Genomic DNA, 20,447 nt, shown 5'->3' on the forward strand with positions numbered 1-20,447 from the left:
CACATTTTTCTACTTTATCTAGTAGTAGGTTATGGTCTACTTTATCAAATGCTTTACTGAAGTCCAAGTAAATTATATCGACAGCATTCCTCTGGTCTACTAATTTTGTCATTTTGTCAAAGAATGCGATAAGATTAGTCTGGCATGATCTGTTTTTGACAAACCCATGTTGGCTTTTGGTTATTACTTTGTTTGCTTCTAGGTGTTCGGTGATTCGTTGTTTGATTATCTTTTCCAGAATCTTCCCCGGTATTGAGGTCAGACTGATAGGTCTGTAGTTTCCTGGATCTGTTTTTTTTCCTTTTTTGAAGATGGGAACTACATCAGCTCTTTTCCAGTCCTCTGGCAGCTCCCCTGTGCTCCAGGATCTTTGAAAGATATAGTTCAGTGGTTCTGAGATCACGTCTGCCAGTTCCTTCAGAACCTTGGGGTGTAATTTGTATGCACAAAAGAAAAAAGAGAAATAAAATAGGACTTTTCTCTGGTCTTTGCTTCAATTTATAATCGCAATCAAAGTTGAACAAGGAATGGGGTACCCTAATCTGACCAGGTGGTGAGATGCCCATTTAGATTATACGGTCAGGCTATGGACAAAGAAGAGCTTTGAACATCATTGGCAGCAACTGTTTACAGTAGTGCATAATTCTTGAGAAAGATATGATTAGTTAAAGAATTAAAAGTGTGTTTCAGGGCAATCTTTTTTCTTTCAAATTCAAGGGCTGTGTTGCTCAATGGTATTTCAAAAAATTGGGGTCAGCTCTAGAAGCAAGAGTTGTTCTCATCTTGTTTTGAATTTCTTTATGAGCTTGACACAAAATCGTCTTCTGTCAATTGAAATATTTTATGCAAACAAAGGAATCTATACAAGGCTAACCTACAAGTGCACACAATATGAATATGTGTCTATGTCAACTCTAAATGATATAAAAAAATATTTTATTCAGTTAAGCTCTGCACCAGTCAATCAGTCACAAAACTATTGACAAAATATGACTATATAAAGCATGTAGCAAATGGAACAGTGCAAAGGATTTGAAAAAGACACCTTGCAAAGAGTATCAGGACTGTAAAAGCACTTATTTTTTTTTCCCTTTGGAAGAATTGTGTGGCTGCTTTTATCTTTTGAGGAAAGATGCATGACTTGTACTAACACTTTCAGTTGGTTTGCAAAGCTCTGTAGGTTCTGTATCCATCATTTTTATTGAAACTGCTAGTAAAATGGTTGTGTCTACATGCAAGTGCTCAGACAAGATGCAATCTTTGAAGGAGCCACGTCACAACAGGCTTCCAGAAGATCACGTGAAGTTTAGAAGTTTAGAATCAAGATCATGTGAAGTGTTAATACCACTTTATAATGCCTCGGTAAGGCCACACCTGAAATACTGCATTCAGTTTTGGTCACCATGAGGTAAAAAAGACGTTGAGACTCTACAAAGAGTGCAGAGAAGAGCAACAAAGATGATTAGGGGATTGGCGGCTAAAACCTATGAAGAACGGTTGCAGGAACTGGGTATGTCTAGTTTAATGAAAAGAAGGACTAGGGGAGACATGATAGCAGTGTTCCAATATCTCAGGAGATGCCACAAAGAAGAGGGAGTCAAGCTATTCTCCAAAGAGTTGAAGGTAGGACAAAAAGCAATGGGTGGAAACTAATCAAAGAGAGAAGCAACTTAAAACTAAGGAGAAATTTCCTGACAGAAGAATTAATCAGTGGAACAACTTGCCTACAGAAGTTGTGAATGCTCCAACACTGGAAATTTTTAAAAAGATGTTGGATAACCATTTGTCTGAAGAGGTGTAGGGTTTCCTGCCTGGGCAGGGGGTTGGACTAGAAGACCTCCAATGTCTCTTCCAACTCTGTTATTCTAAGACACAGCTTCTTTTCAATGCTTTGAGGAGAGTCATTCAGATTAGAGGTGCCTGAAGGGCGTGATCAAAAAAGCCAAGATGGCTGTCACAATGGTGAGCTTTACTATATTAAAACCTAGTGTTGTTACAGATGATGCATACAAAAATGTGTATGCGTGTGTGCGCACACATGCCTGTGTGCCTTTGAATTAGTTTTTGAGTCCTGGTGACTGAACTAGTTTCTGCAATTTTCTTGCCCATTGCTTCTTAGGACTGAGAGATAGTGATTACCTCAAGGTCACCCAGCTGGCTTTGTATCTCACAGTTTTCCAGTGTTTATCCTGATACTTTAACCACTATACCAGACTGACTCATAATGTAACGTAATGTCACATATTAACGATGGGCAGAGTTACTATCATACTGTGGCAGTTATCATGTTGACTCTTTTTGACATCCTGCTAACACCCATGTCTCATGCTAACATGAGACATTTAGCATGAGACATGCTAAAACTTTGCAAACCACCTTTTCGTTTTTAATACTCTGCCAACCTTAACAATGAATATAACTTTGTTTTCACCAGAAATAACAAGATGTCATCACTTGAAGGGTTGTCAGTGCTATCCACACGAATGCTTGGTCATGTCCAAACCAAGAGAAGTTTCGAGAGAGACTCTAATGTGCTGGGGATTTGTTTTTAAGTACCAGCGATCGGCTCCTGGAATATTAAGAAGTAATAAGAAGGATGCACCTGAATATCATTAAAATGCCCCTTCCTTAGGACTGAACAATGACATTGAGGTAAAGGTAAAGGTTCCCCTCGGATATACGTGCTAGTTGTTGCCGACTCTAGGGGGCGGTGCTCATCTCCAAAGCCGAAGAGCCAACGCTGTCCGAAGACGTCTCCGTGGTCATGTGGCCGGCATGACTCACCGCCAAAGGTGCACGGAATGCTGTTCCTTTCCCACCAAAGGTGGTCCCTATTTTTTCTACTTGCATTTTTACGTGCTTTCGAAACTGCTAGGTTGGCAGAAGCTGGGACAAGTAACGGGCGCTCACCCCGTTACACGGCAGCACTAGGGATTCGAACTGCTGAGCTGCCGACCTTTCAATCAACAAGCTCAACGTCCTAGCCCCTGAGCCACTGCGTCCCTGAACAATGACATTATCTATATACTATCAAAAATGTTGTGTCTGTTTTGTGTAACTTTCAATTGGGTAAAATTAAAAGATTTAGGGCAACAATTATTTAACCTAGCTAACTCAAATGGGCTATCTTAAAGAATGCTAGAGGGAGAAACAAGAAAGTAAGTAAGTAAGCAAGCAGGCATCATTTCCAATGTTCCCTGCCAGCTTTCAACAAATTAGTGGAGAAGCCAACAGGAAATCAGAAGTTGCTTCTGTTCCCAATGCTTTTCTGGCTTTCCATGGTCATTCTTGTTTCTTCTTCTTACGCCATATCTGTCATTGGATGTTGGGTTTAACTCATAGAATCATCTGTTACAATGTCCTTCCTGTTGAAGGCTACTTCAGCTTCAATCGCAACAATACACGAGCACACAATAGATTTAAGCTTAATGTGAACCGCTCCAATCTTGATTGCGGAAAATATGACTTCAGTAATAGTATTGTTAATGCCTGGAATTGACTACCTGACTCTGTGGTCTCTTCCCAAAATCCCCAAAGCTTTAACCAAAGACTATCTACTATTGACCTCACCCCATTCCTAAGAGGTCTGTAAGGGGCGTGCATAAGAGCACCAGCGTGCCTACCGTTCCTGTCCTAATGTTCCCTTTGATTGTATCCAATTCATATAGTTATTTCATGCTTATGCTTATATATATGCTTATATATCGTATAGTTACTTCTTGCTTATGCTTATATATACTGTTGTGACAAATCAATAAAATAAATAAAAAATAAAATGTTGGAGATCCTATTTTTATCAGTAGCCACACAAAAAAAGTGCTGCTGAATTTTGTCCAAATTCAGTCCCTTAGATTTTGAAGCCATGATGTTTTTCTGTTTAGGTAAGGAAACATCTCTGAAATGATGACCCAAGAGGTTACGATTGTCTGATTCTTGTATAAATCCTTGGAAGTAGGGTAGCAGTTAAGTGCAAGCTGCACTGGCTGCCGGTGGTCTTCCGGGTGCAATTCAAGGTGTTGGTTATCACCTTTAAAGCGCTCCATGGCATAGGACCAGGTTATTTACGAGACTGCCTACTGCCACCAATAGCCTCCCACCGACCTGTGCGCTCCCATAGGGAGGGACTCCTCAGGGTGCCATCAGTCAAACAATGCTGACTGGCGACCCCCAGGGGGAGGGCCTTCTCTGTGGGGGCTCCTGCTCTTTGGAATGAGCTCCCTCCGGGGTTACGTCAACTCCCTGACCTCCGGACCTTTAAACGGGAACTTAAAACCTTTTCGTTCCACCGTGCAGGTCTGGCCTAACGCAATTTTTAAATGTGGGGATTTTTATGTGGGTTTTATGACAGTTTTAACTATTGTGGCCAAATTTTAGAATCAGTTTTTTAAAATGTTTTAATTTTTATTTATGTTATTTTATCCTGGCTGTAAACCGCCCTGAGTCCTTCGGGAGAAGGGCGGTATAGAAATCAAATAAATAAATAAATATAATATTCCCTTAGTATCCTTTCCTGGAGGTGGTTTTATTTTTTGGAAATATATGTTTATATCCTGAGATCAGTATATCTGTGTATATTGCACTGAAAAATACCCCATTATCTGTTAAAACTAAATGAATTTTCCATTGGTATTCATTTGGAGTATTCTTTCCTTGTCACAATGAATATTATGAGAGCTTTCATTTCTCTGAGGTTACACCTACTATTTGACTTAGTGTTCGTTATATTTAAATGATTAATTTTAATAAAATATAGACATATATTCAGATTGGCTATGAGAAATGATTTTGTCACAAGATTTTTTACCCTGACCCAGAGACACATTTATTGCTCCGATTCTAATTGGACTGTCTCTCTCACTGTGATAAAATGAAAGCTGCATGATATTTATAGGAATAATTAATTTGGAACTGGAAATCAGCTGTTTCTACTGAACTATCTGTAGCAAGATCGTATTTAACCATCATATTTCTTCATCTAAGAAGGTGTAAAGAACAATATGTTTACTTCCCACTGAATTGTACAGCTATGGCTGGTCAAATTAAATCTAGAAATACAATTCATTTCAACAGCTGAAGAACAATATTTGAAACTCATTCATCTATTATTCAGATAACTACAAAGATCTAAGGCAAGCAGTATTCATTCTTTAAATCAATGGACCTCAGTTTCCTCAAGACAGGTGTATCTGTTGTGTTCCGCCAGCACCTATGGAACTGGCAATGGAGTCAGACAGTGATGAGGCTGAGGTGGGGCCAAGGCCATTGGGGAGTGAGGTGCGGACTCCAGAGCCTCTAGAGACTTATAGTAGGGAGGCAGAGGAACAGGAGGAACCTGTTCCTAATGCACGCATGAGAAGAGCTGCCAGAAGGCAGGAACAGCTTTGTCAAAGAGGATGACTCGGGAGTAGGGCCAAGATATGATTGGCCCCTCCCATAAGGCTTAAAACAGACCAGCAACGGCGTTTGGGCTTTGCCAGAAAACAACGTTGATAACTTCGTCTTCTTGCATTTACTTTTGTATTGGTGACTTCTGAATGTTTGCCAAGAAAGGCCTGGGGCAGTTTGTCTAATTAGACCAAGGTTGGTGATAGGATTGAGGAATTTGCATTGGAAGGAATTTGCTTTAATTTAGTTGAACTATGCTGAAAATGAAGTAATTCTCAGCTGTTCAAATAAAGTTTGTTTGTTTTTTGACTGAGTTTCCTACTACCTACTTGGGTCACAACAAAATAAGCACTTACTTTGTGTATTATTTGTCCATTGTCCTGGATTCAGATGATGGAATGCAGTAAGCTCCATTTTGATGATGATGATGATGATGAATGTTACCAGGCAGAACAATCGTCAGTGAAACTGATATGAGGCATATCTTAATTATTCCAACTCAATATGATAAGGATTTAAAAAGAACTTGCTAGGATGCTGATCCTAGAATGGGGTCTCCAACCTTGGTCCCTTTAAGACTTGTGGACTTCAACTCCCAGAGTTGAAGTCCACGAGTCTTAAAGCGACCAAAGTTGGAGACCCCTGTCCTAGAATACTTTTGTATCTACACTCTTGTAATGGCTTTTGCCCTCTGATAGTTCTCTTGCTCAGCTCAGTTGAAAGTACCACCTATACCAGTGATGGCTAACCTTTACTGGACCGAGTGCCCAAAGAGTGTGTGAATGTGCACATATAAATGCACATGTGTGTGCCCGAACCCCCCAAATGCAATGTGTGTGTGGCTCCACTCCCAGGTTCGCCATCATGGACATATACTAACATAAGAAACGGGAATCTATTTGTTTTCCATATTCTTTGCACTACCTGCAGCATCCAGTTTGAAAATTGTTCTTCAAAAAAATGGTATGAAGATTTCCACATGTTCTAGATAGGATCCATTTTCTTTTTGGGGGGAATTGAAAGGCCTTCTGTCATAATGGACCCTAGAAAAGAACTATCAATATCCTATTCTAACTGCTTGGATTAAAACAGAGGGGATTAGAAGTGGTTCTGGGTATTAGTACAAAGCTATATTTTCAGGAAATGCATAGTTCAATTTATTTAAAAATTATAATTTAAGCAAAAATTTAACCACTAGACCATAATTACTACCTGTAATTATGTTAGTGAGTTCTAAATTTCTTTATCTGAGGAAAGCAAACACAAAATTCTGGTTGCCTTAGAATGAGTAACTTCATGATGATGATATTGATGTATGCATGTATCCAACAGATACACTCCTGAAACAATGGTCAATTCTGTTGAATTCTAATAAACAGTGGTTCAGCTCATTCCTGTCTTTTTATATCCTTTCAAAAGCTGGACATTCTTATTCACATACAGGTCTGGTTTCTAATTCCTTAGGCCATTTAGAGGCATTCATCCTCTATATTTTTTGAATCAGTTTAGGTTCTATTAAGATACTCTAATTAAAGCTCTTGTCAAAGTTTTTACAAGTTTGTTAAGTAATTTAAAATAAGAATTAAGCACCATTGGCTTGGAACATTCAACGTGTCAAATCATGATGCAGTTCATTTGTTTTTTGGCTTATTGTGTTAGGTTTGTTCAGTCAACCATAGTTAAATGCAAACTAATATAATGTAGAGAAGAATGAAGATGGATCAGAGGTGGGTTTCAGCAGGTTCTGACCAGTTCTGGAGAACTGGTAGCAGAAATTTTGAGTCGTTCAGAGAACCGGTAAATACCACCTCTGACTGGCACCACCCCCATCTATTCTTTGCCTCCCAAGTCCCAGCTGATCAAGAGGAAATGGGGATTTTGCAGTATCATTCCCTTGGAGTGGGGTGGGAATGGAAATTTTACAGTATCCTTCTCCTGCCATGCCCACCAAGCCACACCCACAGAACCGATAGTAAAAAAATTTGAAACCCACCACCAAGATGGATGCAATTTTGGTTTTCTTTCCTTGATAGGGTCTTCCATTAAACTCATCAGTGGCAAATCACAGGGCTATTGCAAAATTCATATGAAGTTAGGGGGATACTGAATATTTTTCTGAATGGGAGAAGTCTGAAACCAATCACACATTTGGAAAAGAGCCTAAAAACCCATGTTGAGCAATTCTAAGTTTTATTTATACAATCATGAATACATGTGAATGATCATCTAATTTTGTTTCTCTTTTTGGCATGTTACAATAGTGGCCAAAATTGTGGAAACCTTTTGGGAAAAGTGTATTTTCTAAAATTAGCTAATAACACCACTTTTTTTTTTAGTAGTACCATAAAATTATATATCAATGGAAAGATAATTTAATCAAGTATGTAAGGCAATAATTTTTATGAAGGATTTGCTATTAGAAGAGTAGTTACAGTATAAGGAAGAAAAGTGAAACACATAGAAAAAACAAGATATACAGAAATTATCACTATAGAAAAAACAAGATATACAAGAAGTATCACCATGTCAGTTAATACTTAGTTGGGTAATCTTTAGCATGAATTATGGCCTTACAATGTTTTCCCACGATGTGAATCAAGTCTTTTAGTTCTACAGCTGTTATAATGTGAAACCAAGATTGAATTATTGCTTCTATTAACTGGGTTTTATTGCTGGGTTGCTTCTGATTAACAAGTTTCTTTAGTCAGCTCCATAGATTTTCAGTTGGGTTAAGGTCTGGGCTATTCCCAGGCCATTCCAGAAGTGGAATAGGATTATCCTGAAACTCCAAAAAGAAGTGGTGTTATTAGCTATCAAACCTCAAAAATACACTTTTCCCAAAAGGTTTCCACAATTTTGGCCACTACTGTATATGGATTTTATATCTCAATCAGCCCTTTTGGAAACAAATAAAAAAAGGATGTATTTTTTGAATCTCATACTGATAAAAAATTCTGGAATTACAACAGGTTGCTCTCAAGGAAGGATTCTCATCCTGCTAAATGAGAAACACGGGTTGCTTCTGGGGTGTCTTTGCTCTACTCTCTTTGCAATCCGACAAACTTTTGCACTAGGAGGAGATGGCAATTCAATGCCTTGCAACACCTTTTCTGCCTGTTCAGACAGCAGTTTGTTCAAAGACTCTGAAACTGATTGCTCATTGTCTGTTGGCCATTGTGCAGCTGACTGTTCATTGACAATCTCTTGTGACTTGGGATCTGACTTACCATGACACTTTTAAAGTTGCTAAGTTTAGGAAACACTGGTCTATAGTACACAGGTCTACTACTTCTTTGCAGACAGTACATTCAGAAATCAGATCACATTTTAGTAATTCTTCTAGAAAACATCTATGTATTATTCATGTTCCATCTAACTGATGTAGAGCTGATGTAATTTGAGGGCTCAGCATGACTCGGCTGTCAGAACAATCATATCTAATGTTGTGGAATTTATTTATCAAACTTGTACGTCACCCATTTTGGCAAAGGTGAATCTAGGCGATTTACAGACATTGAATAAAATGCTGCATAAAACATTAGCAATACTGCTTCATAGGGCTTTACAGCCTTCTCTTAACAGTTTACAACATCAGCATATTGCCCCCAACTATCTGAGTCCTCATTTTACTGACCTCAGAAGGATGGAAGGCTGGGTCAACCTTGTGTCAGGGTTCTGACAGATGCCCTAACTAAATCATGAGCCTCTAGCCAAGCTTCAAAAGAAATCCAGTCATTTATTAGGAGTTTCATGTTGGCACGGTTCCAAGTGAAGCCAACTCTGACCCCATATAATTTACGACCCAATCTTGACCCTGTTTCCCTCCCCCCCCCAGGGTGTGTCATCAGTCACATTCACCAACGGAACAATTTTGTAAAGATCACACCCCTCCAGCCGCTGTGTGTAATCCTGAGAGACAGCCTTGAGAGAGAGATGTCTGGAATGTGCTTTTGTTTTTGGTTGCCATGCTGCTTTGCCAGTTTTCCATCCCCCTTGCCTATGGCAACTCCAGAGCAGGCCAGGGATACTTTGCAAGTTGACACCTTGAGGCGGTCAGGATCAAACCCCTGGAGTGAGTAGTGAGTAGTGAGTTAGCCTGCAGTACTGCATTCTAAAGGGGACGCGGTGGCTCAGGGGCTAGGACGTTGAGCTTGTCGATCGAAAGGTCGGCGGCTCAGCGGTTCCAATCCCTAGTGCTGCCGTGTAATGGGGTGAGCTCCTGTTACTTATCCCAGCTTCTGCCAACCTAGCAGTTTCGAAAGCACGTAAAAATGCAAGTAGAAAAAATAGGGACAACCTATACTGATTTATAGATCCTTCTATTTTTCTGATCAGAATGCAGCTAGCTGATTGAATTAGGCTTCTATGCCTCCTGACCCATAAAGCCCCATTAGATAACTATGTGCTGAACACTGGTTCTGGCAGCCTAATATCCCTCACAGAATTTTTTTTTTTTAAAAAAAACATCATTTTCCCTCTAAATCTGGACATCACAAACCTTTTAAAAAGATTAATATTGTCTGGGGACCCTCTGTGCCTGTTAAATAGGTGTATATATATAAGCATCACTTAAGGAAGGAAAAAGCTGTATCATCTTTAGCCTTATCACAATTCTCACACCTTAGAATTAGTGTCTGAAAAGATTCCTCTTATGAATAGAATGGAACGGAACGGATTGGAACGGAACGGAACGGAACGGAACGGAATGGAACGGAACGGAACGGAACAGAACAGAACAGAATAGAATAGAATTCTTTATTGGCCAAGTGTGACTGATGATTGGTGATTGGACACAAGGAATTTGTTTTTGGTGTATATGCTCTCAGTGTACATAAGGAGAATAAAATACATTCATCAAGAATAAAAAGATACAACACTTAGTGATAGCCAAGGTTACTAATAAGCTATCACGTCGCACTAGGAAACAAATAAAAACAATATAAATTGAAAGATATAAGCGACATGGTTATAGTAGTATAGTAATAAAACCGTATCAACAGTAGAAACCTTCAAATTTCTAGGTTCTACTATATAGCAAGATCTAAAATTGACAGCTAACATCAAAAATGTCATCAAAAAAGGACAACAAAGAATTTTCTTTCTGCGCCAACTCAGAAAGCTCAAACTGCCCAAGGTGCTACTGATCCAGTTCTACAGAGGAATTATTGAATCTGTCATCTACACCACTATAACTGTCTGGACACAGACTTTAGAGGATAATTGAACTGCAGAAAAAACAATGGCTACCAACCTGCCTTCCATTGAGGACTTGTATACTGCACGAGTCAAAAAGAGGGCTGTGAAAATATTTACAGACCCCTCACATCCTGGACATAAATTGTTTCAACTCCTACCCTTAAAACGACGCTACAGAGCACTGCACACCCGAACAATTAGACACAAGAACAGTTTCTTCCCACACTCCATCACTCTGCTAAACAAATAATTCCCTCAACACTGTCAAACTATTTACTGAATCTGCACTACTATTAATCTTCTCATCGTTCCCATCACCCATCTCCTTCCACTTATGACTGTATGACTGTAACTTTGTTGCTTATATCCTTACGATTTATATTGATATTGTTTCTTGATTGTTTAATTGTAGCCTATGACTATCACTAAACATTGTATCATTAAGTGTTAAATTTGTACCCTATGACTATCATTAAGTGTTGTACCTTGATGAAGGTATCTTTTCTTTTATGTACACTGAGAGCATATGCACCAAGACAAATTCCTTGTGTCCAATCACATTTGGCCAATAAAAAATTCTATTCTATTCTAATAAGTGGGAAGAGATAGATACTAGTAAGGAAGAGAAGAACAATAGTAATAACAGTCTTAGTAAATTATTTGATAGTGTTGTGATAATTAGTTGTTAAGCAGACTGATGGCATTAATAATACTATTAAAAACTTTTTTTTCAAACCTCTCCCCTCTAAAATCCTCTTGTTTTATTTGAGGGTCCTTCTAACTGGTTCACCATTTCCATCTCTTGCATATTTCATATTCCCCTTTTAATGATCCTCGGAATATTTCATATTCCTCTTTAATGATTGCCCGTTCGCACAAAGTGTCCAATTACAGTTCAGAAGAACATGCATTTAAATACCGTTAATTCAGGGTATTATTATTCAAGGTATACTGCATGAGTCAAAAAGAGGGCTGTGAAAATATTTACAGACCCCTCACATCCTGGACATAAACTGTTTCAACTCCTACCCTTAAAACGAGGCTATAGTTCTGCACACCAGAACAACTAGACACAAGAACGGTTTCTTCTCCAATGCCATCATTCTGCTAAACAAATAATTCCCTCAACACTGTCAAACTATTTAGTAAATCTGCACTACTATTAATCTTCTCATCCTTCCCACCACCCATCTCCTTCCACTTATGACTGCATGACTGTAACTCTGTTGCTTGTATCCTTAAAATTTATATTGATATTGTTTCCTGATTGCTTATTTGTACCCTATGACTATCATAAAGTGTTGTACCTTAGAATTCTTGATGAACGTATCTTTTCTTTTATGTACACTGAGAGCATATGCACCAAAGACAAATTCCTTGTGTATCCAATCACATTTGGCCAATAAAACATTCTATTCTATTCTATTCTATTCTATTCTATTCTATTCTATTCTATTCTATTCTATTCTATTCTATTTATGAATTTTATCGGGGGCGGGGGACAAAGACGTACATGCGGTAGAATTAAACTCTGCTAAGACCAAACTAAGCCTGAGCAGAACCCCCAACATTTTGTTTCCACGGTACTGTATTCCTGTTACCGCATTACAAACCGTGAAGGTTACCCTGGACCGTTTTTTGCAAAGAGTCCCATTGCGAGTCCGGCCAACAGCAGCCAGAAGAACTGAGCCGCTCGTATCCAGAGATGCAGCGCCCCCTCCCCCCAAAAAATCTTATTGGTTAAATAAGGAAATCCCTCCACCAATGGAAAAGGGAGCCGGTGCCCCTGTGTTCTGCCCTCTTCTTGATGTGTAGCATCAAAGGGGAGTGGGGGGGGGGGGCAGGCGAGAGGCTTTCTCCTGAAGTGCCGCCCGCTTTCCTTTTCCTCTCCTGCGCCCGCCCGCCCTCTTTTTTTCCCCGGGGAAGGAGGAAGGGAAGGCAGAGCGAAGGGAGCAGCTGCCGCCTCTTCCTAGAGTCCGTTCTGGCTCCGGTGATGCTGAGTGACGAGGGTGCCGCTGGCTGCCTCTTTGTTTCGCTCGCTGGCTCCTTCTGGGAACGGGGAGCCCCGGGCGGAGAGGAACCGCAGAAGGTCGCCGCCCAGAGGAGGCGCCCCCATGGCTTCATTGCGTCCCGGCAGGTAAGGGAGGTCTGGGGATGAGTTAGCGGTGGGCGGTGGTTGTGATGCTTCCCCCGCCCCCCCACCGAAGAGGCAGCTCACCTGCAAACTTCGGCTCCTCTTTTCTTCCCGGAATAAAAAAAAGTTCTTTTTTTAAAAAAAAAATCTCTTTTTTTTTTCTCTTTCTATTCTTCCCAGAATAAAAGTTCATTTTTAAAAAAATCTTTCCCCCCCCCCCCCGCCTTTCTTTCTATTCTTTCCAGAATAAAAGTTAGCCCGCCGGTAGTTCAAGATTGTGCGCCGCGATCTTGGATACAAAATCGCTGGTTGGGGCGGAGCGGGAGGTATATAGGAGTTATTATTAAGCAGTGCAATAATCTGCATTAAGCTTTTTTTTTTTTTTCCTGATTGAGAAATGGCTTTTTAAAGAGGGAAATCTCCCTGCCACCCAAACATTTCATTTTTTTAAAATGTTGTTAGAGCAGTTAACATCTTGCCTTCCTAGATTTCCTAGAAATCTAGAAACTTTCTAGAAGTTCCCTCATCTGCAAACTTCAGCTCCTCTTTTCTTCCTGGAATAAAAGTTATTTTTTTAAAAAAATCTTTTTTTTTTCCTATTCTTCCCAGAATAAAAGTTCGCCAAGGTTTTGGTTCAAGGCTGTGCACTCTAGGATGCAAAATAACTGTTGGGGTGGTGCTGGTTGTATTGGGGTTATTAATTATAATTAGAATAGAATAGAATATAATTTTTTATTGGCCAAGTGTGATTGGACACACAAGTGTACATAAAAGAAAAGATACCTTCATCAAGAATCCTAAGGTACAACACTTAATGATAGTCATAGGGTACATAGATAAATATATAAATAAATATTTATTATATTTATTATGGAATTATAAATTATAGAATTATAAAAATAATTATAGAATATTTTTTTCTGATTGAGAAATAACTTCATATGGCTTTTAAAGAGTGTGGGTATGTATGCCACACACATACACCCAAACAAACACTGCTGTTTAGGAGCTTGTAACTTCTTTTTTTTAAAAAAAATATATATTGTTAGCTCTATTAACTTCTGTCTTCCTGGTGTGGTACCTGCCCACTTCTCTCTTGGATTATTATTATTACTATTATTTTTGTGAGTCCTTGATGCCCTCTAGTGTTTTGTGAGACTCGGAATTGTTTCTTTTTCGTGAACAATCAACTGAAACTTAATCCTGGACATCCTTAAAAAAAAAAATCAAAAAAAAATCAAATTTCTAAACATGGTTATGTAGTCTTGTTTACAAAGACTTTTTTTTAAAGGGGAACTTTTGTTTGCAAGTTACATGGATTTTTTTTGAAGGAAAAATTGAAGAACAGAAAATGGAATATTTTAGAAAAATGATATCCAAGGATTTTAGAATGAACATTGAAAAGATGAAGACAATGAATTAAGAATGCAAAAATGCAATATTTATATCTAACAATTAGATAAAAGTGGTGTGTGTCTGTGTGTATATTTATTTATTTATTTATTTATTTATTTATTTATTTATTTATTTATTTATTTATTTATTTATTTAATTTTTATACCGCCCTTCTCCCAAGGGACTCAGGGCAGTGTACAGCCAAAATAAAAACGACAGCAATTTTCACATAAAACCATGAATTAAAAAACTTATTACACAAATGGCCAAATTAAAACATTTAGAATAAAACCCCATAAATTATAAAATATTAAAACATTAAAACTAATTAAAATCCTATGCCAGTCCTGCGCAAACAAACAAATAGGTCTTCAGCTCGCGGCGGAAAGTCCGAAGGTCCGGCAGTTGCCGAAGTCCAGGGGGAAGTTCGTTCCAGAGGGTGGGAGCCCCCACAGAGAAGGCCCTCCCCCTGGGGGCCGCCAGCCGACATTGCTTGGCGGACGGCACTCTAAGGAGTCCCTCTCTGTGAGAGCGTACAGGTCGGTGGGAGGAATTCGGTAACAGCAGGCGGTCCCGTAAGTACCCTGGCCCTAAGCCATGGAGCGCTTTAAAGGTAGTCACCAACACCTTGAAGTGCACCCGAAAGACCACAGGTAGCCAGTGCAGACTGCGCAGGAGTGGTGTTACATGGGAGCAACGTGAGGCTCCCACTATCACCCGCGCAGCTGCATTCTGAACCAACTGGAGCCTCCGGGTGCTCTTCAAGGGGAGCCCCATGTAGAGAGCATTGCAGTAATCCAAGCGAGAGGTAACCAGAGCATGAGTGACCGTGCATAAGGCATCCCGGTCAAGGAAGGGGCGCAACTGGCGAACCAGGCGAACCTGGTAAAAAGCCCTCCTGGCGACGGTCGTCAGATGATCTTCGAAAGACAACCGTCCATCCAGGAGGACGCCCAAGTTGCGCACCCTTTCCACTGGGGCCAATGATTCGCCCCCAACAGTCAGCCGCGGCTGCAGCTGACTGTACCGGGGTGCCGGCATCCACAGCCACTCCGTCTTGGAGGGATTGAGTTTGAGCCTGTTTCTCCCCATCCAGACCCGTACAGCTTCCAGACACCGGGACAGCACTTCGATAGCTTCGTTGGGATGGCCTGGGGTGGAAAAGTACAGCTGCGTATCATCAGCGTACAGTTGGTACCTCACCCCAAAGCCATTGATGATCTCACCCAGCGGCTTCATATAGATGTTGAACAGGAGAGGCAAGAGAATCAACCCCTGCGGCACCCCACATGTGAGGGGCCTCGCGGTCGATCTCTGCCCTCCTGCCAACACCGTCTGCGACCGGTCAGAGAGATAGGAGGAGAACCACCGATAAACGGTGCCTCCCACTCCCAAACTCCCTAACCGGTGCAGCAGGATACCATGGTCGATGGTATCAAAAGCCGCTGAGAGGTCTAATAGGACCAGGGCAGAGGAGCAACCCCTGTCCCTGGCCCTCCAGAGATCATCCACCAACACGACCAAAGCCGTCTCCGTACTGTACCCGGGTCGGAAGCCAGACTGGAACGGGTCTAGATAGACAGATTCATCCAGGTATTGGGGTAATTGACGTGCCACCACACTCTCAACAACCTTCGCCACAAAGCGAAGGTTGGAGACTGGACAATAATTTCCTAAAACAGCCGGGTCCAGGGAGGGCTTCTTGAGGAGGGGCCTCACCACCGCCTCTTTCAAGGCGGCGGGGAAAACCCCCTCCATCAAAGAAGCATTGATAATCCCCTGGAGCCAGCCTCGTGTCACCTCCTGTGTGGCCAGCACCAACCAGGAAGGGCACGGGTCCAATAAACATGTGGTGGCATTCAACTGCCCCAACAACCTGTCCATGTCCTCGGGAGTCACAGGGTCAAATCCATCCCAAATAGTCTCAACAAGACGTGACTCCAGCCTCTCACCTGGATCTACCCAATGTTGATCCAATCCATCCTGAAGCTGAATGATTTTATCGTATAGATAACCACTAAACTCCTCGGCACGGCCCTGCAAGGGGTCATCCCGCACCTCCTGATGAAGGAGGGAGCGGGTCACCCGAAACAGGGCCGCCGGGTGGTTATCTGCAGACGCAATGAGGGAGGAAACGTAAGAACGCTTCGCTTCCCTCAGTGCCACTAGGTAAGTCCTACTATAGGACCTAACTAGTGTCCGGTCAGCCTCGGAACGGCTGGATCTCCAGGCACTCTCTAGGCGTCTTCTCCGGTGTTTCATCTCCCTCAGCCCCTCGGAGAACCAAGGAGCTGGTTGAGATCTGCGCCGGGTCAGTGGCCGCAAAGGCGCGACACGGTCTAAAGCGCCAGTCACGGCCCGTTCCCAGGCCGCAACTAGCTCCTCAGCCGTGCCGTGGGCCAGATCCTCAGGAAGTGGCCCAAGCTCCATCAGGAACCTCTCCGGGTCCATCAGGCGCCTGGGACGGAACCAGCGTGTTGGTCCCGTCTCCCTGCGGTGTTGAGTGGCGGTCCGAAAGTCTAGACGAAGGAGAAAATGATCTGACCATGACAGTGGCTCGGTAATTAAATCTCCTAAATCCAGATCATTTAACCACTGCCCAGAGATAAAAATCAGATCCAGTGTGCCTCCCCCTATGTGAGTAGGGCCATCAACTATTTGTGTCAGGTCCAGGGCCGTCATGGAGGCCATGAACTCCCGAGCCGCCGTTGATGACAAGCCGGTTGATGGCAAGTTAAAGTCCCCCATGACTATAAGTCTGGGGGTCTCAACCACCACCCCGACAATCACCTCCAGCAGCTCGGGCAGGGCTGTAGTCACGTAGCAAGGAGCCAGGTACGTGATCAACAAGCCCACCTGCACCCTATGACCCCATTTCATATATATATATGTATATACTTTATATGTATATATATATATATATATATATATATATATATATATATATATATATATATATATATATATATATAAAGTGTTTTAATAATTTAATAATTTCATCTTGAAAAAGAATGTAATGGACTGTTCTTGAGTCATGATTCTTTCATGCTGTTCATTTAATGATATTGTTAATATCAGGATGTTATTCTAAAGTTATTTTAGATTTTTAATCCTGTCTTTATTATGCTTATAAATAAATTATACCTGAAAACCATCACGAATCCGCTTTTAGACCCCTTGCAATTTGCATACCGAGCAAATAGATCAACAGATGATGCTGTTAATATGGCTCTGCACTACATCCTACAACATCTTGAGTCTCCAAAGACCTATGCAAGGGTCCTCTTTGTAGACTTTAGTTCAGCATTCAATACCATCATTCCAGACATTCTCCTAACTAAGCTAAACCAGCTACAGGTACCGGAACAGACTTGTAAGTGGATCACAAGCTTCCTAACAAACAGGAAGCAGCAGGTGAAGCTAAGCAAGATCACATCAAATACCTGTACAATTAGCACAGGGGCCCCCCAAGGCTGTGTGCTCTCCCCACTTCTCTTCTCTCTGTATACCAATGACTGCATCTCCAATGATCCATTTGTTACGCTACTGAAGTTCGCAGATGACACAACAGTGATTGGTCTCATTCGAGACAATGACGAATCCGCATATAGACGAGAGGTCGAACGACTAGCCTTGTGGTGCAACCAAAACAATCTGGAACTGAACACACTCAAAACCGTAGAAATGGTGGTAGATTTTAGGAAAAACCCTTCCATACTTCCACCTCTCACAATACTTGACAACACAGTATCAACAGTAGAAACCTTCAAATTTCTGGGTTCTATCATATCGCAAGATCTCAAATGGACAGCTAACATCAAAAACATCATTAAAAAAGGACAACAAAGAATGTTCTTTCTGCGCCAACTCAGTAAGCTCAAACTGCCCAAGGAGCTGCTGATCCAGTTCTACAGAGGAATTATTGAGTCTGTCATTTGCACCTCTATAACTGTCTGGTTCGGTTCTGCAACCCAACAAGAAAAACACAGACTTCAGAGGATAATTAGAACTGCAGAAAAAATAATTGCTACCAACTTGCCTTCCATTGAGGACCTGTATACTGCACGAATCAAGAAGAGGCCGTGAAAATATTTGCAGATCCTCGCATCCTGGACATAAACTGTTTCAACTCCTACCCTCAAACGACGCTATAGAGCACTGCACACCAGAACAACTAGACACAAGAACAGTTTTTTCCTCAAGGCCATCACTCTGCTAAACAAAAATTCCCTCAACACTGTCAGACTGTTTACTGAATCTGCACTACTATTAATCTTCTCATAGTTCCCATCACCAATCTCTTTCCACTTATGACTGTATGACTATAACTTGTTGCTGGCAATCCTTATGATTTATTTTTATTTATTTATTTTTATTTATTTTTATTTATTTATTTATTTATTTATTTATTTATTTATTTATTTATTTATTTATTTATTTATTTATTTATTTATTTATTTATTTATTTATTTATTTATTTATTTATTTATTTATTTATTTATTTATTTATTTATTTATTTATTTATTTATTTATTTATTTATTTATTTATTTATTTATTTATTTATTTATTTATTTATTTATTTATTTATTTATTTATTTATTTATTTATTTATTTATTTATTTATTTATTTATTTATTTATTTATTTATTTATTTATTTATTTATTTATTTATTTATTTATTTATTTATTTATTTATTTATTTATTTATTTATTTATTTATTTATTTATTTATTTATTTATTTATTTATTTATTTATTTATTTATTTATTTATTTATTTATTTATTTATTTATTTATTTATTTATTTATTTATTTATTTATTTATTTATTTATTTATTTATTTATTTATTTATTTATTTATTTATTTATTTATTTATTTATTTATTTATTTATTTATTTATTTATTTATTTATTTATTTATTTATTTATTTATTTATTTATTTATTTATTTATTTATTTATTTATTTATTTATTTATTTATTTATTTATTTATTTATTTATTTATTTATTTATTTATTTATTTATTTATTTATTTATTTATTTATTTATTTATTTATTTATTTATTTATTTATTTATTTATTTATTTATTTATTTATTTATTTATTTATTTATTTATTTATTTATTTATTTATTTATTTATTTATTTATTTATTTATTTATTTATTTATTTATTTATTTATTTATTTATTTATTTATTTATTTATTTATTTATTTATTTATTTATTTATTTATTTATTTATTTATTTATTTATTTATTTATTTATTTATTTATTTATTTATTTATTTATTTATTTATTTATTTATTTATTTATTTATTTATTTATTTATTTATTTTCTCCCGTTCTTCACTTTGTTTCTAATTCTCTATCCCTACATTCCTCCTTTTCTCTAGCCATTTATAAAATGTATTCCAGGTTGCATAGAATTCGATTCATCTTTGTCTTTGAGCTCCATTGCTAACATCAAAAACCTCATTAAAAAGGACAACAAAGAATGTTCTTTCTGCGCCAACTCAGTAAGCTCAAACTGCCCAAGGAGCTGCTGATCCAGTTCTACAGAGGAATTATTGAGTCTGTCATTTGCACCTCTATAACTGTCTGGTTCGGTTCTGCAACCCAACAAGAAAAACACAGACTTCAGAGGATAATTAGAACTGCAGAAAAATAATTGCTACCAACTTGCCTTCCATTGAGGACCTGTATACTGCACGAATCAAGAAGAGAGCCGTGAAAATATTTGCAGATCCTCGCATCCTGGACATAAACTGTTTCAACTCCTACCCTCAAACGACGCTATAGAGCACTGCACACCAGAACAACTAGACACAAGAACAGTTTTTTCCGAGGCCATCACTCTGCTAAACAAATAATTCCCTCAACACTGTCAGACTATTTACTGAATCTGCACTACTATTAATCGTTTCATAGTTCCCATCACCAATCTGTTTCCACTTATGACTGTATGACTATAACTTGTTGCTGGCAATCCTTATGATTTATATTGATATATTGATCATCAATTGTGTTGTAAATGTTGTACCTTGATGAACGTATCTTTTCTTTTATGTACACTGAGAGCATATGCACCAAGACAAATTCCTTGTGTGTCCAATCACACTTGGCCAATAAATTCTATTCTATTCTAAGCCAACTTTCATACCTAACGCAGGATTAGTGCAGTCAATTCATTAGAAAGTCAATTGATGAGAAAGAATAAACAGTAACTTTAAAACAGAAAGTTTAATACAGCCTGCCTCAATATGGGCATTTGGGGGCTTCCAGTCTGATTTGATTTGATTTTTTTAAAATAAGTACTGTCTTACTACTTTGAGTGAA

The sequence above is a fragment of the Ahaetulla prasina genome, chromosome 8 (genome assembly GCF_028640845.1).
Source record: "Ahaetulla prasina isolate Xishuangbanna chromosome 8, ASM2864084v1, whole genome shotgun sequence".
NCBI lineage: Eukaryota > Metazoa > Chordata > Lepidosauria > Squamata > Colubridae > Ahaetulla > Ahaetulla prasina.